Source organism: Entelurus aequoreus, linkage group LG12 (assembly GCF_033978785.1).
Source record: "Entelurus aequoreus isolate RoL-2023_Sb linkage group LG12, RoL_Eaeq_v1.1, whole genome shotgun sequence".
Taxonomy (NCBI): Eukaryota; Metazoa; Chordata; class Actinopteri; order Syngnathiformes; family Syngnathidae; genus Entelurus; species Entelurus aequoreus.
Window position 1 is genome coordinate 67,344,131 of NC_084742.1, and position 17,556 is coordinate 67,361,686.

Genomic DNA, 17,556 nt, shown 5'->3' on the forward strand with positions numbered 1-17,556 from the left:
TACTTAGACAACCCTAGTGTGTGTGTGAATGTGTGTGTGTATATATATATATATATATATATATATATATATATATATATATATATATATATATATATATATATATATATATATATATATATATATATATATATATATATATATATATATTTATATATGTATGTATATATGTATATATATGTATATATATGTGTGTGTGTATATACATATATGTACAAACGTATATGTACATGTGTATATATATATGTACATGTATATGTGTATATATATATGTATATATATATGTATATATATATATATATGTATGTATATATATATGTGTGTGTGTATATACATATATGTACAAACGTATATGTGCATGTGTATATATATATGTACATGTATATATATATATATATATATATATATATATATATATATATATATATATATATATATATATATATATATAAACTGCATGTGTATATATGCTATATACTGTATGTGTGTGTATGTATATGCTATATATGTGTGTATATATATATATATATATATATATATTTTTTTTTGTATGTCTATATGTATTTTGTATGTATGCATGTATGTATGTATATACTGTATATCCGTCAAATAATACATTGCGAGAATTCATATGAATCCAGAATCATGTTGAATCGACAATCATTTCTGAATCAGGAATGGTATGGAATCAGTAGGTGCTCAAAGATTCACACCCCTACTAGACCCCTTGTTCCCCCTCTCATCCTAATCATAACGTTCTGTAGAATCTCTTCTGAAGCACCCGTACTTGAACTTCCTGGGACACAAGGGGTTCCAAGATGGATGAGCCTCATGGTCCGACAGGGAAGTGACATATGGCCGTTTGGGGAAGTGGAATTGTTTACTAGGGGGGATTAAAGCCGTGTGAGAGAGAGAACATGACAGCTGTGACAAAAGATGCATGACTGATAGACATGTACAATACACATCTCCATATCAAGTAAACATATAGAAATATTTCAACATGAAAGAACATCTACAGGTCAATAATAATAAAATGTAATTAGGGATGTTTCAATCAGGGTTTTATGCTGCCATTTCTTATATTGATTACGTGTAATAAATAACTGTACATTTTTCTGTTTATTTATGGTGAGTGCTATTGATACTTTCACTATATTATGCTCATTCTCTCACTCTGTGTGTGATACAGTCAGCCTTGCCCTCCAGTGATAATAGTAGTTGATAAAGACAATGATAATGATAGACCGGGCTTTCTGCTCCGCCGCTCCCAGTCTGTGGAACTCTCTCCCTGACCACCTGAGGGCACCACAGACTGTGGATGCTTTTAAAAAAGGCTTAAAAGCCCTTTTTTTTAGATATATGCATTAGGGCTGCAACTAATGATTAATTTGATAATCGATTAATCTGTCGATTATTACTTCGATTAATCGATGAATAATCGGATAAAAGAGACAAACTAAATTTCTATCCTATCCAGTATTTTATTGAAAAAAAAACAGCATACTGGCACCATACTTATTTTGATTATTGTTTCTCAGCTGTTTGTACATGTCGCAGTTCATAAATAAAGGTTTATTAAAAAAATAAAAATTAAAAAATAGATACAAATAAAACCCTCTGCGCATAGCATAGATCCAACGAATCGATGACTAAATTAATCGGCAAATATTTTCGATTTAATCGATTAGTTGTTGCAGCCCTAATATGCATACTAGTTATAGCTATTTGGCTGTTCTAGTTTTTATTTTTATTTATTTATTTATTATCTTTTTTATTTTTTTAATACACTGGAGCACTTTGAGATTGTTTACTCATTACAAAGTGCTTTTTACAAATAAAATCTATTATTATTTATTATTATTCATATATATATATATTTTTTTTTCTACATTTAAAGACTTCCTTGTGGTCTATATCAGTGGTCCCCAACCTTTTTGTAGCTGCAAACGCTTGAAAATATGTCCCGCGGACAAATTTAATGTTGATTTAATGAAATTTTTTTTTTTTAAATGTATTTATTTATTTATTTTTTAATTTCTTGTGCGGCCCGGTACCAATCGGTCCGCGACCCGGTGGTTTGGGACCACTGGTCTATATAACATGTCATTGTGGTTCTTTGGTCAAAATGTTGCAGAGATTATGTTTTACACATCATCTTCAAGTCGCTTTCAGGATGCGCCGTTTTGTGGGCGGTCTTATATACGTGCCTCCACTTCAACAGCGTCAAAAAATAAATAAATCGATTTAAAACAATAAAATAAACACAATTATTTTAAGTACTATAGAAATTTAGCAGAGCTGTCTATTTTATGAAGTAATGCAGTTAATCATTGAACTGGCACCCAATGTTATTAAAAATGTATGATTTTGAATCCAGAATTGATTCTGAATCGAATCGTGTGGTCCCCAAAAATTAACAGCCTTATTAATCTGACTTAAAATATTAATCATGTGACAACACTACCGTATTTTTTGGACTATAAGTCGCAGTTTTTTTCACAGTAGTGCGACTTATACTCAGGAGCGACTTATGTGTGAAATGATTAACACATTAGCGTAAAATATCAAATAATATTATTTAACTCATTCACGTAAGAGACTAGACGTATAAGATTTCATGTTATTTAGCGATTAGGAGTGACAGATTGTTTGGTAAACGTATAGCATGTTCTATATGTTATAGTTATTTACCAGTTATTGTACGTAACATACCAGCACTTCTCAGTTGTTATTTATGCCTCATATACAACACGTACTTATCAGCCTGTTATTATCCTCATATAAGTACATTATTCAGCCTGTTGTCACAATCTTAGTCATTTAATTGCCTTCACATGACTTCTTGCTGTTTTATCAAATACATTTCCCCAAAAAATGTGACTTATACTCCAGTGCGACTTACATATGTTTTTTTCCTTCTTTATTATGCATTTTCGGCTGGTGCGACTTATACTCCGGTGCGACTTATACTCCGAAAAATATGGTATTTGTGTCCATTGTCTTACACTCATACAATTAATACAAAACAAATGCCTATTTTTTCCAATAATATGTGCTACATTTATACAATTAATGCACACATTTTATGTACAAAAAAAAGCCTATTTGCATACATTATATGTCTTACACTTATACAATTAATACACACTTTTTATGTTTAAAAAATGTCCATTTTTGTCCATATGTCTTACACTCATACAATTAATACAAAATAAATGCCTCTTTTTTTCAATATGTGCTACATTTATACAATTAATACACATATTTTATGTAAAATAAGCCTATTTTTGCCCATTATACGTTTTACACTTATACAAGTAATAAATACATTTTCTGTAAAAAAAAGGCCTATTTTTGCCCATTATATGTCTTACACTTATACAAATATTCTGTTAAAAAAAAAGCTTATTTTTGTCCATAATAATACGTCTTACATTTAGACAATAAATATACGTATTTTCTGTAAAAGAAATGCACATTTTAAATTGCCTTTCAAATGTCTATTCTTGGTGTTGGCTTTTATCAAATACATTTCCTCAAAAAATGCGACTTATAAATGTTTTTTACCTTCTTTATTGTGCATTTTCGGCCGGTGCGACTTATACTCCGGTGCGACTTATACTCCGAAAAATATGGTATTTGTGTCCATTGTCTTACACTCATGCAATTAATACAAAACAAATGCCTATTTTTTCCAATAATATGTGCTACATTTATACAATTAATACACACATTTTATGTACAAAAAAAAGCCTATTTGCATACATTATATGTCTTACACTTATACAATTAATACACACTTTTTATGTTTAAAAAATGTCCATTTTTGTCCATATGTCTTACACTCATACAATTAATACAAAATAAATGCCTCTTTTTTTCAATATGTGCTACATTTATACAATTAATACACATATTTTATGTAAAATAAGCCTATTTTTGCCCATTATACGTTTTACACTTATACAAGTAATAAATACATTTTCTGTAAAAAAAAATTCCTATTTTTGCCCATTATATGTCTTACACTTATACAAATATTCTGTAAAAAAAAATGCTTATTTTTGTCCATAATAATACGTCTTACATTTAGACAATAAATATACGTATTTCCTGTAAAAGAAATGCACATTTTAAATTGCCTTTCAAATGTCTATTCTTGGTGTTGGCTTTTATCAAATACATTTCCTCAAAAAATGCGACTTATAGTCCAGTGCGACTTATAAATGTTTTTTACCTTCTTTATTATGCATTTTCGGCCGGTGCGACTTATACTCCGGTGCGACTTATACTCCAAAAAATACGGTTATAATACTATATATTACATAAAAAAATGATTATACTTAATAGTTGTTATTGTCATTATTTAGTGACATTACGAACATGTCAATAAAACAAATATTGACATTTTAGCGCTTGCAACAAATGCTGAGTTGAAGACAAACGGGGCGAGAGAGTCCCAGTGAAGACGAGGTGTGAGTTATGGCCGTGTAGTGGCAGCATATGGCTCCTGCCAGGCCACATTCTCTGTGGTGAGGGACCTCGAGGACGCGATAGGAAAGGAAAGACCCACATACCATCTGGACAAAGTGGAGGATGGAATTAGTCATGTGAGGGCAAGCTCAGTTTGGGAACAATGCCATGCCAGTTGAGAATACTGACCTCGCTGAGGAATTCAGGCATGTACGTACTTACTATTTTAGATCAGACACTGACCAAAACACCTCATATCATGTCCTCATTTCAATATTACATTGGTATGTTTGTATTGTAGGGAAGAGTCTTTTGTTGTAAGGCTGTCTAAATAAAGAGAGGTGACTAAAATTGAAGGTGAACTATTTATGTCTTTATTTGACGGGGACAGGTCAATGAAACATTGCTACATAGGTAACTGATGTCAAAGTACATAAGACTTCTAGCCACAGGCTCATTTGCAACCTTCGTCCCTGGTTAGGCTTTCAAAGAAAAGTGAAAAACACACACAAAAAGATTAAGACAAGTACAACATAAAAGTACATTAAAAATAATCGGCCCCGTTTGTGCGTACTAGACCTAGTTCTAGTGCTCACACTTCTGATTTTCCTTAACCTCTTAAGGCCCAAGCTGTTTGTTTACATGCTTTTTTTTTATTTCTCTTTGCTATTTGGGCTTATTGGACCCTAATTAGAATAAAAACTAAGAATCATCTTTTTATATGATGTACTTAGTCCATAAGTACACAAACGTGTACTTCATGTTTAGTGACATGCTAATTCTTATTTTTACACTTTTTCCCCCCAAAAAATTCCATTGTATGTTATACTCTTCTGACACCACCAGATGGCAGTATATGTGTCCACATAAGTGCCCATAAGACCCCAATTCAGTAGTGTACACAATTTTGGAAATAAGAGCTAAAAGGTGTTGTCCACGCAAGTGGCCACTCAATCAATCAATCAATGTTTATTTATATAGCCCTAAATCACAAGTGTCTCAAAGGGCTGCACAAGCCACAACGACATCCTCTGTACAGAGCCCACATACGGGCAAGGAAAAACTCACCCCAGTGGGACGTCGGTGAATGACTATGAGAAACCTTGGAGAGGACCGCATATGTGGGTAACCCCCCCCCCCCCCCCCCCTTCTAGGGGAGACCAAAAGCAATGGATGTCGAGTGGGTCTGACATAATATTGTGAAAGTCCAGTCCACTGTGGATCCAACACATCAGCGAGAGTCCAGTCCATAGTGGGGCCAGCAGAAAACCATCCCGAGCGGAGACGGGTCAGCAGCGCAGAGATGTCCCCAACCGATGCACAGGCTAGTGGTCCACCCGGGGTCCCGACTCTGGACAGCCAGCACTTCATCCATGGCCACCGGACCTATGCAACTCCCCCTCGCAAGGGACAGGGGAGAAGAGGAGAGAAGAAAAGAAACGGCAGATCAACTGGTCTAAAAAGGGGGGTCTATTTAAAGGCTAGAGTATACAAATGAGTTTTAAGATGGGACTTAAATGCTTCTACTGAGGTAGCATCTCTAACTTTTACCGGGAGGGCATTCCAGAGTACTGGAGCCCGAATAGAAAACGCTCTATAGCCCGCAGACTTTTTTTGGGAATCACTAATAAGCCGGAGTTCTTTGAACGCAGATTTCTTGTCGGGACATATGGTACAATACAATCGGCAAGATAGGCAGGAGCTTGACCGTGTAGTATTTTATACGTAAGTAGTACAACCTTAAAGTCGCATCTTAGGTGCACAGGAAGCCAGTGCAGGTGAGCCAGTATAGGCGTAATATGATCAAACTTTCTTGTTTTTGTCAAAAGTCTAGCAGCCGCATTTTGTACCATCTGTAATCTTTTAATGCTAGACATAGGGAGGCCCGAAAATAATACGTTACAGTAATCGAGACGAGACGTAACGAACGCATGGATAATGATCTCAGCGTCGCTTGTGGACAAGATGGAACGAATTTTAGCGATATTACGGAGATGAAAGAAGGCCGTTTTAGTAGCACTCTTAATGTGTGACTCAAACGAGAGAGTTGGGTCGAAGATAATACCCAGATTCTTTACCGAGTCGCCTTGTGTAATTGTTTGGTTGTGAAATGTTAAGGTGGTATTATTAAATAGATACACTAAGCCTTTAGAAGTTTTTAAGCCACTTTTTCAGTTTTGTGGACTTTAACTCCGGTGGCAGAGAGTTCCACGGATGTGAGAACTTCGCTGAGAACACAGACTGACCCAGACTGTACAGCTCTTACCGACTGCACACCTTCACTACTGTACCCTTGCACTTCTTTACACATCACATCAGGGTCTAATCCTAATCCATGATCCTACACAAAGCAGTAGGTGAAAAAAAAACCGCAACACCAGTGCCGGAGCCTTCTCTAAAAGTGGTTGCCCCACTCACATGCTTTTGTCCACCTTGCTGTTTCACCTTCCACAAAACTGAAAGTTAACTTGGTGTATGTGTTGAGCACAAAAACATTGTTGTCCACTCTCACTCCATTAAAACTACAGAGAATAATATGCATGTATGGATAGGTAATAGGGTGAGGTCATTGTGTTTATCTCTTTGAGCAAAACCAAGGCCACATCTAGTAACTTCTAAGGTGTTCCAGAAAGGGGAACTGCATTTTTTGGGGAATTTTATCCTAATTGGAGACAAGAAAACTTACCGTAAATTTTGGACTATAAGCCGCTACATTTTTTTCTTGCGCTTTGAACACTGCGCCTTATTAAACGGTGCGACTAATTTATGGATTTTTCTCTGCTGACAGTCATAATATAAAAGGTTATTATTTGTGCAATGGTGCCATCTTTTGGACGAGTTTGCTCACTGCAGGTACTACAGCGCTACATTATCCTTCTGTTTAGTTTAGAGCTTTTAACTGAAAGTACAAATGCCGTTCGGTCTTCTAGCCGTGTACACAGCTAGCGTGACAGTCTATGTAGTTGTGCTGCATGTATTACGATCAATATTATAGTGACTTACATGATGGACAATTGTCTGTTTGGTCCAGCTGGCGGGAAAACATTTTTTCCAGTTGATTATGGGTAAGTGGAATTTTTTTTATTACCACTGCAGAGTTTGTTAGCACAAACAGTTTCTTTGATCACTATCCTTTGTGCAAGATACAAGAAGCCTTTTCAGTGATAACATGGTTGGCCATTTCTGTCGGCACAGCTTGGCTTCTGACTCCCTCGGATCCCGTTTCACTCTCTCTTCAGTATACTCAGCTTCAAAAAGACAAGGTTGTGAATCCTCATTTGTCCAAAAATAGTCCTTCGTTGTCTGTTTCGAAGTCTGCCACGGTTAGAACACACACGGGTTTGTTGGCGGAAGTAGGAAGTACCTTGCTACAGGCATGGAACTAAATGCGCCCAGGAAGTAGGTTTAGGTAGTGGTTATAATGACCAAACCACGGTAAATATTGTACATACTATGTGTTGTTATGAATATGTCTGTTACTACATTGTACATATACCTGCAGTGTGTACATAAAATGTAGATCGAGGGTTTTGAAGTTGTTTTAGAGAGCTTAGAAGACAACATAGGAGACTCCCATTCGCCGCATCTTGCAAGTTTTTTTTCAATCTTCAGAATCCTGAAAAAAAAAAAAAAAAGACGTGTTCTTGTCTCACATAAAGATTTGGGAATGATGGCCATATTTCCAAAAAAAGTAGAGTTTAACACTTTAACACTTACATTGGCATTGCATTGTTAGACGTATGGGCTTCAGTCCTCAATACTGAAACAAGGAACAAGGAAACGGGAAACAAGACCAAAGCTTCAGAACGGAGCCCCTGAGTTTTAAAGTACCAGTAGAGTGGAAAACATGTGTTTCATTGTATCCGTTAAACCATCACCAATTGTGTTTACAATCCGCAAAGTATGTGAAAATACCGTCTCAACATCACAAAATGCCTGAAATTCAGTCGGCCATTTTGAATATTGAGTCAACAGATGGAGGGTCCACTCATACTCACTAAAACACATCCAGAAAGCACCAACAATACTCCATTTACATGTCATGACCTGGAAATTCACCAAATATGAGTGCTATTGTTATTAAAAGCGCCAACGCAGACGGCCTATTTTAGCAGCTTATTGATAGCAGTGAGCTAATGCTAGCTTACGCTGCTATTGTTGACACACTGTCAGGTTCAAACACTGATGACATCTATTAAAGAGACAAGAAGCAAGGAATCATGCAGAGACAGAGTTCAATTTGGCTCAATGAGGAGAGACGTTTTGGCCTGTACTCTTAGTTACAGATCCAACCTACGCGCTAAGGTACAGCCCACGCGCTCCTCTATTTATTTGGGAGGTCCCTGCTTACATCACTGAACCTGTCGCTGAGGGGAGGGGGGTAATCTCAGCAGCCCCAGTTAAACACAATATACGATTATTCATGAAATGCAAATGTGCTGACACTCGTGATATCGCCCAGTCTCTGCTCTGTCTGCGTCACGGCACTCGATGTTCGCTCTTGGCAGTCAGCAGGCCGGTTCTGGACACCAACACTGATACGAGACGACTCGCAATCATTGGATTGCAAGTTGTCCCTTTGCACAGATAGAAAAGTAAAACTTCAGCACAATTGATGAGAACTATAGCAACGGCCTTTAAGCATAAGAGTCGTGTGATAACTTACACATAATTATTCTAACACACATTAAGCCGGTGCTGCTTCTACTCGGTCTCAAATTTGCTAGAAGTAAATTCTAGATTATAATTCATGCATCTCTCACCTGCTAACAGACAAATGTGGCCATGGACCCACAGGCTGGTCCACTTTCACATCCCCGAGATGGCCCAAAAAAGTTGGTTTCGGCAACTTTTTTTTTAACCCTTTGTGAGGATTGTGAAACGGAATTATGTGAGCGTCCCGTCGGTCGGCATCCCAGTGAGAGTGGAATTATTACAGTAAGTGTTTGTTTTATTATGATTTAATTATGGTTAGTTTGCTGCTGAAGCTATAATGTAACAATAAAGCTACATCCGTTTAGCATTTGGTTTCTAAAACAAATGACTCATCCTCTTTGTGTTCGGCCTCAAAAATATAAGGTCCTTGATCATAATTGTTCCCAAAGTAATCGTTGTTGGCTCTCACAAAGTCTGCATGACTTGCATTGTTGTTGATGGGGAAGCGATCTGTGGTTCCTCCTCTACGTCACGGATCATGTGACTGGCTTGCTCATTAACCTCAAAATGGCTCGGGTAATTTCCGTAAGATTGATACTATTTTGATCATATCTATTTACTCGCAAACTTTGGAAGTCTTTCGGTGTCATGAATCGGAAATGTATGATTACAACTTCAATATAGAGGCAACTTGTTTTTCCACTCTACTGGTACTGTCATGTCCACTTGATGAGTCAAAGATAAGTGAAACTGGGCTACTTTCATATCGGGGTCAGCATCCCTAGAGCTGTCGGGCTCTGCGCTGCCCTGTCCCACTTCTAGGTCAGCATGCAAACTTTGTGTTAGCAGTCACAGAGCAAACACTACCTGGGGCCCTGGACTTGTGTTCCCTCGTAACCTGGGTCAGACATGTCTTATCTGATGGTCCAACAGTACTCTTTTGTGTGCGAGTCAGTCAACATAGGTTATTCTCAGCTTGGGACAGTCCACACAACCTGGGAGATGTCTAACAATTACCTCGCACTGGGCATTTATACATCACATTTGGTGAATAGCGAAGGTTATCTACTTCCTGCACAGAGCCAGCGCGGTCACCATCACAACCGCCCGGTTGCGTACTATCTGCGTTTCACACGGCCATTGTTATTGAAACTCAACCAAGAAGAGTCCTGATTGGTCCACAAACTCAAAACTATTCCCATGATTTCAAAGTATGCCAAAGTTGGTCAGAGGCCGCCACCTGCTTGCTTCCCACAAAGTGCGCTGCATGCATGTGTGACACAGTGGGTGGCTTGTTTGCAGACGCGTGGGCGCTGATGGCTGAAATAGATACGGCACGATGTGCGCTCTTTTGTTTGCCTTTCAAGAGACAAACGGCCTTAATACACACACTAGTCAACTTTTAAGTGCTTGCTAACAAAGGGCAAGTTCATTTCCGGGATGCACTATAAACACACTGTGAGTAACATGGCAGCCATGCACAACACAGTGAAATTAGACGGTATGTTGTTCCCCTTTGAAGAATGCTTTAGGATGCTTTGTGACCTATCCTGCTAGCGATGGTTGTCGTGATGCCAAGGTGCAGGTGGGCGATATGGCCTTTTATTAATATCTAGTTATGTTTAGGCCATGTCACGATACACCAGGCCTGGGCAATTATTTTGACTCGGAGGGCCGGTATATTTGATTTTTAAGAACACTAATACAAAACCGGATCGTCGAACCTCGGATTCAGGAGGAACAGTGTGGTTTTCGTCCTGGTCGTGGAACTGTGGACCAGCTCTATACTCTCGGCAGGGTCCTTGAGGGTGCATGGGAGTTTGCCCAACCAGTCTACATGTGTTTTGTGGACTTGGAGAAGACATTCGACCGTGGCCCTCGGGAAGTCCTGTGGGGAGTGCTCAGAGAGTATGGGGTATCGGACTGTCTGATTATGGCGGTCCGCTCCCTGTATGATCAGTGCCAGAGTTTGGTCTGCATTGCCGGCAGTAAGTCGGACACGTTTCCAGTGAGGGTTGGACTCCGCCAAGGCTGCCCTTTGTCACCGATTCTGTTCATAACTTTTATGGACAGAATTTCTAGGCGCAGTCAAGGCGTTGAGGGGATCTGGTTTGGTGGCTGCAGGATTAGGTCTCTGCTTTTTGCAGATGATGTGGTCCTGATGGCTTCATCTGGCCAGGATCTTCAGCTCTCGCTGGATCGGTTCGCAGCTGAGTGTGAAGCGACTGGGATGAGAATCAGCACCTCCAAGTCCGAGTCTATGGTTCTCGCCCGGAAAAGGGTGGAGTGCCATCTCCAGGTTGCGGAAGAGACCCTGCCCCAAGTAGAGGAGTTCAAGTACCTTGGAGTCTTGTTCACGAGTGAGGGAAGAGTGGATCGTGAGATCGACAGGCGGATTGGTGCGGCGTCTTCAGTAATGCGGACGCTGTATCGATCCGTTGTGGTGAAGAAGGAGCTGAGCCGGAAGGCAAAGCTCTCAATTTACCGGTCGATCTATGTTCCCATCCTCACCTATGGTCATGAGCTTTGGGTTATGACCGAAAGGACAAGATCACGGGTACAAGCGGCCGAAATGATTTTCCTCCGCGGTGGCGGGGCTCTCCCTTAGAGATAGGGTGAGAAGCTCTGCCATCCGGGGGGAGCTCAAAGTAAAGCTGCTGCTCCTCCACATGGAGAGGAGCCAGTTGAGGTGGTTTGGGCATCTGGTCAGGATGCCACCCGAACGCCTCCCTAGGGAGGTGTTTAGGGCACATCCGACCGGTAGGAGGCCACGGGGAAGACCCAGGACACGTTGGGAAGACTATGTCTCCCGGCTGGCCTGGGAACGCCTCGGGATCCCCCGGGAAGAGCTGGACGAAGTGGCTGGGGAGAGGGAAGTCTGGGTTTCCCTGCTTAGGCTGCTGCCCCCGCGACCCAACCTCGGATAAGCGGAAGAAGATGGATGGATGGACGGATAATACAAAACCTCACAATAATGTCTGATCGAATGCTAAAAAACGTTATGGATAGACCGCCTTAAAAAACGGAATGGAATTAAATTTTTTTTACTGAATGAGACACCCAGAATGTAGGATAGGGTAGGACTTTATTGTCATTGCACAAGTACAACAAAACTATGTTTTCAGCACAAACCCGTTCAAGATTAGACAAACAAACAGTGTACAGGGTTACAGAACAGGAACGCTGATGGGTCGCCAAAGCGCCCCGTAAAAGATAAGAAAAAGGTAAAACCCTGGGGAAGAAGATGAGTAAAAAAATACAATATAGACTGGGCTCCTAAGGGGGCCTAGTCTGGAGTGGGAATAAAACCTCCATGCAATGCACACATAAACATGTGACATTTAATCACGACAACTCGCAACAGAGGGGCGGGGAGTTGGGACCCTGGAGGTCGACTGCTGCTATGAAGCGCTGCCAGCCGTCCATCACCCCGAGAATGTACATGAAAATAAAGAATGTGGGATTTACAATATTAACTATGAAGGATAAAACCCTGAATATTGACAACACACCCCCTCTCGATCGACATATTTTACAATCAAGCGAAACGCAACAAAAATGCAACAAACACAGCGAAATATGAACCTGAAGGGTATGAAACTGTGTGATGTATTATACTGTAAGTGTGTTCATGTTCGAAATAAACTAAAGAAAGAAAGAAGGGTAAAAAATACACCCACCTACAATCTGATATATCACTAAGCTTTAGAACTTTCCTGTAGAAATCTCCTTCCACGTCTGTCCCTGACAACCACATTTTAGGCTGGCCGCTCTGGAAACACTCTGTGGAAACGCTCCCCACCCACACTGCTTGGTGCCTCGTCTGAGCTGCTGTGACTTACATTACCATAGTAACTAATTACATTACCATAGTAACTAATTACATTACCATAATATATCATGTAAAAGCACAGATTCCAACCATTTAAATACTTTGTATAGTTCAAGAAAACATCACTGCACATCATAAGGGCAGCTACAGTCCTTCTTAATATCTGGATATGTTTAGGCCATGTCACGATACACCAGGCCTGGGCAATTATTTTGACTCGGAAGGCCAAATTTAGAGAAGAAAATGTGTCTGTGGGCCGGTATATTTGATTTTTAAGAACACTAATACAAAACCTCACAATGATGTCTAATTAAATGCTAAAAAACGTTATGACAGACCGCCTTAAAAAACGGAATGGAATTATTTTTTTTTTACTGAATGAGACACCCCGAATGTACATGAAAATCAAGAATGTGGGATTTACAATATTAACTATGAAGGATAAAACACTGAATATTGACAACAGATGAACGTCACACCCCCTCTCCATCCACATATTTTACAATCAAGCGAAACACAACAAAAATGCAACAAACACAACGAAATATGAACCTGAAGGGTAAAAAATAAACCCACCTACAATCTGATATATGTGATATATCACTAAGCTTTACAACTTTCCTGTAAAAATCTCCTTCTGCGTCTGTCCCGGACAACTGCATTTTAGGCTGGCTGCTCTGGAAACACTCTGTGGAAACGCTCCCCACCCACACTGCTTGGTGCCTCGTCTGAGCTGCTATGATGTAGATTACCATAGTAACTAATTAGATTACCATAGTACATCATGCAAAAGCACAGATTCCAACCATTGAAATACTTTGTACAGTTCAAGAAAACATCACTGCACATCATGATGGCAGCTACAGTTTCCATCTTAAAGATCTAAAAAAATATATTTTGGAATGTCCGGCGGGCCAGATTGAAAAGCTTAACGGGCCTTCATTTGCCCAGGTCTGCGATACAGGATATATATGTGGATATTTTGTCTTAGCCTTGAATGAACACTTGATGCATATAATCACAGCAGTATGATGATTCTATGTGTCTACATGAAAACATTCTTCTTCATACTGCATTAATATATGCTACTTTTAAACTTTCATGCAGAGAGGGAAATCACAACTAAGTCAATTTACCAAAACTGTATTTATTAAACTGTTATTAAGCAGCGGTGGTAGAGGGGTTAGTGTCCTGGGTTCGATCCTGCGCTCGGCATCATTTCTGTGTGGAGTTTGCATGTTCTCCCTGTGACTGCGTTGGTTCCCTCCGGGTCCTCCGGCTTCCTCCAACCTCCAAACACATGCACCTGGGGATAGGCCCCTCCCACCTCCTAAGACATGCACCTGGGGATAGGCCCCTCCCACCTCCAAAGACATGCACCTGGGGATAGGCCCCTCCCACCTCCAAAGACATGCACCTGGGGATAGGCCCCTCCCACCTCCTAAGACATGCACCTGGGGATAGGCCCCTCCCACCTCCTAAGACATGCCCCTGGGGATAGGCCCCTCCCACCTCCAAAGACATGCACCTGGGGATAGGCCCCTCCCACCTCCAAAGACATGCACCTGGGGATAGGCCCCTCCCACCTACTAAGATATGCACCTGGGGATAGGCCCCTCCCACCTCCAAAGACATGCACCTGGGGATAGGTCCCTCCCACCTCCTAAGACATGCACTTGGGGATAGGCCCCTCCCACCTCCAAAGACATGCACCTGGGGATAGGCCCCTCCCACCTCCAAAGACATGCACCTGGATAGGCCCCTCCCACCTCCAAAGACATGCACCTGGGGATAGGTCCCTCCCACCTCCTAAGACATGCACTTGGGGATAGGCCCCTCCCACCTCCAAAGACATGCACTTGGGGATAGGCCCCTCCCACCTCCTAAGACATGCACCTGGGGATAGGCCCCTCCCACTTCCAAACACATGCACCTGGGGATAGGCCCCTCCCACCTCCTAAGACATGCCCCTGGGGATAGGCCCCTCCCACCTCCAAAGACATGCACCTGGGGATAGGCCCCTCCCACCTCCAAAGACATGCACCTGGGGTAGGTCCCTCCCACCTCCTAAGACATGCACTTGGGGATAGGCCCCTCCCACCTCCAAAGACATGCACCTGGGGATAGGCCCCTCCCACCTCCAAAGACATGCACCTGGGGATAGGCCCCTCCCACCTCCAAAGACATGCACCTGGATAGGCCCCTCCCACCTCCAAAGACATGCACCTGGGGATAGGTCCCTCCCACCTCCTAAGACATGCACTTGGGGATAGGCCCCTCCCACCTCCAAAGACATGCACCTGGGGATAGGCCCCTCCCACCTCCTAAGACATGCACCTGGGGATAGGCCCCTCCCACCTCCAAACACATGCACCTGGGGATAGGCCCCTCCCACCTCCAAAGACATGCACCTGGGGATAGGCCCCTCCCACCTCCAAAGACATGCACCTGGGGATAGGCCCCTCCCACCTCCAAAGACATGCACCTGGGGATAGGTTGATTGGCAACACTAAATGGGCCCTAGTGTGTGAATGTTGTCTGTCTGTGTTGGCTCTGTGATGAGGTGGTGACTTGTCCAGGGTGTACCCCGCCTTCCGCCCAAATGTAGCTGAGATAAGCTCCAGCACCCCCCGCCACCCCGAAAGGGACAAGCAGTAGAAAATGGATGGATGACAGTTTAAAAAAAAATAGAACAACCTGCATGGCACTTTTGTGTTATTAGAGTCAACATTGCAACATTTTCTCAATACGTTTGTTTCACCTGCTTGCTCTTTTATTACACTTGTTTATGTTGTATTTTTTGGACAGTATTTTTAGAATGTGTGGCGGGCGGTTGAAAAAATGGCTGCGAGCTGCACTTTGGACACGCTACCCTGAACAAACCCACTCACATATATACAGTTTGCACATCATCTGTCACCAAGGGGCGCCAGATTGTCCTGACGGTGCTCCTTCGGGTCCCTTTAGCAACATGAACGCACACTCAATATGACCGCTGACACGCTCATACGACTACAATCAATCAAATGCACCATTATCTTTTTTTTTTTGTCCGCACCCTGCGCACCGTGCACCTCTGGTTATATAAATGAAGCGCACGCATAGATCAAATGCGGGAAACACTACAAACGATAAATAACACATCAACGCTGCGTAGCGAGAAGATCAGAAGGCCATTGTAATGTATTTAAGCAGCACATCAAATAAACATTAAGCGCATGCATTCTATAGTCGTAATCAAGGGTCTATCAAAGTGCTGCCCGGCCTTTTAAAAAAGATGGTCATCCAGAAACATTATCAAGCATGCAGGGAAACTATATGAACTTGTTCCGCCTCTTGTTTGTATGTGCAAAAAGCTGCAGGCCTCCCAACTTGTCAGAGCTGCGTTTTTCTTTGTGTGAAATCCCGTCCCTCCGTGGAATTGCGTCTCTGAAGGGAGCAGAAGAGGAAGAAGGAACTAGAACACAGGTAGCTTCATTAGCCTCCTGGGTTACGGCCAATTAGGCCTATTAGCAACAACAAAACACAACAAAACCCGGCCGGCGAGCAGGCAGGCAGGTAGTTAACGGTGGGAGGAATTGTTATCAGGAACAAAGACGATGCTCTCCAGAGTGCCGCAGCAAGAATTTATACCTCCCGGTGTTCTCCGTTCCACAATTAAAGTCTTTACTGCAATTTCCAGGTGGTTGGCGGCTCCTGGGGGAGCCGCGATAATAACACCTGCAGAACGGCGTGTTATGTAATTAAGCAAGTTTGAGACAATTGCGCAGGAGCGCGTGCACTTTGCAGCACTTAGACAGGAATATTCAGCTGCTTGTTTGCATTTGACACGACTAGATGGCTGGCAGCTTTCTTCATTCCATGTCCATGCAGCATGTACAGCTTCTCAAACTGGTGTAGCACCTCAGAAAAAACCCATACTGACCGACATTAGAGCGCAGTCGCGTAGTAGGCCTAAGTATTCATTAAAAAACAAAGCTGAGGTTTTATTTAACTCTAACATTACAAACAGTTTGAACAGTAACATTGTGTTTGAACATTTAATCAAGTGATTCTTTGGTGCACCACTAGATGGAGCACCAGTTTGAGAATCACTGATAGCATATTCAATTATTTTTGATTTTTTTTATTATAGACCTTTCAGGCTCCCCTCAAGTTTGGTCCCGAAGACCCAGGGAAAAAAAGTTATATATATATTATATATATATATATATGTTTTTTTGTTCTATTTATTTCTTCATTAACTGATCTGTTGATATAAAGTTTTAACTTGTATTTTAAAAAAAAAATGTTTTATGCCCTTTTTGTCAAAACACTGTTTTTTATGGCAAAAACACAAAAGATGCGATATTTATATATATAATATAATATTTGTGTCGATTATACATTTTAAATTTTTTTGTATGTTTTTTTTTTTAACCCCCTTTTTGTCAAAACCTTGTTTTTTATGGCAAAAAAACAAAGTGCAATATTTATATATATAATATATTTGTGTCGATTATACATTTTAAATTTTTTAGTACGTTTTTTTTGTACGCCCTTTTTGTCAAAACCCTGTTCTGTATGGCAAAAACACAAAATGTGCGATATTT

The 17,556-nt window shown here is 41.0% G+C and overlaps 1 long non-coding RNA gene across 1 annotated transcript in view; it reads left to right on the forward strand.

Annotated features, from left to right (window-relative positions):
* Positions 1-17,556, forward strand: part of LOC133662938 (uncharacterized) — a 216,453-nt gene that overhangs the window by 49,698 nt on the left and 149,199 nt on the right. The window lies entirely within an intron of this gene.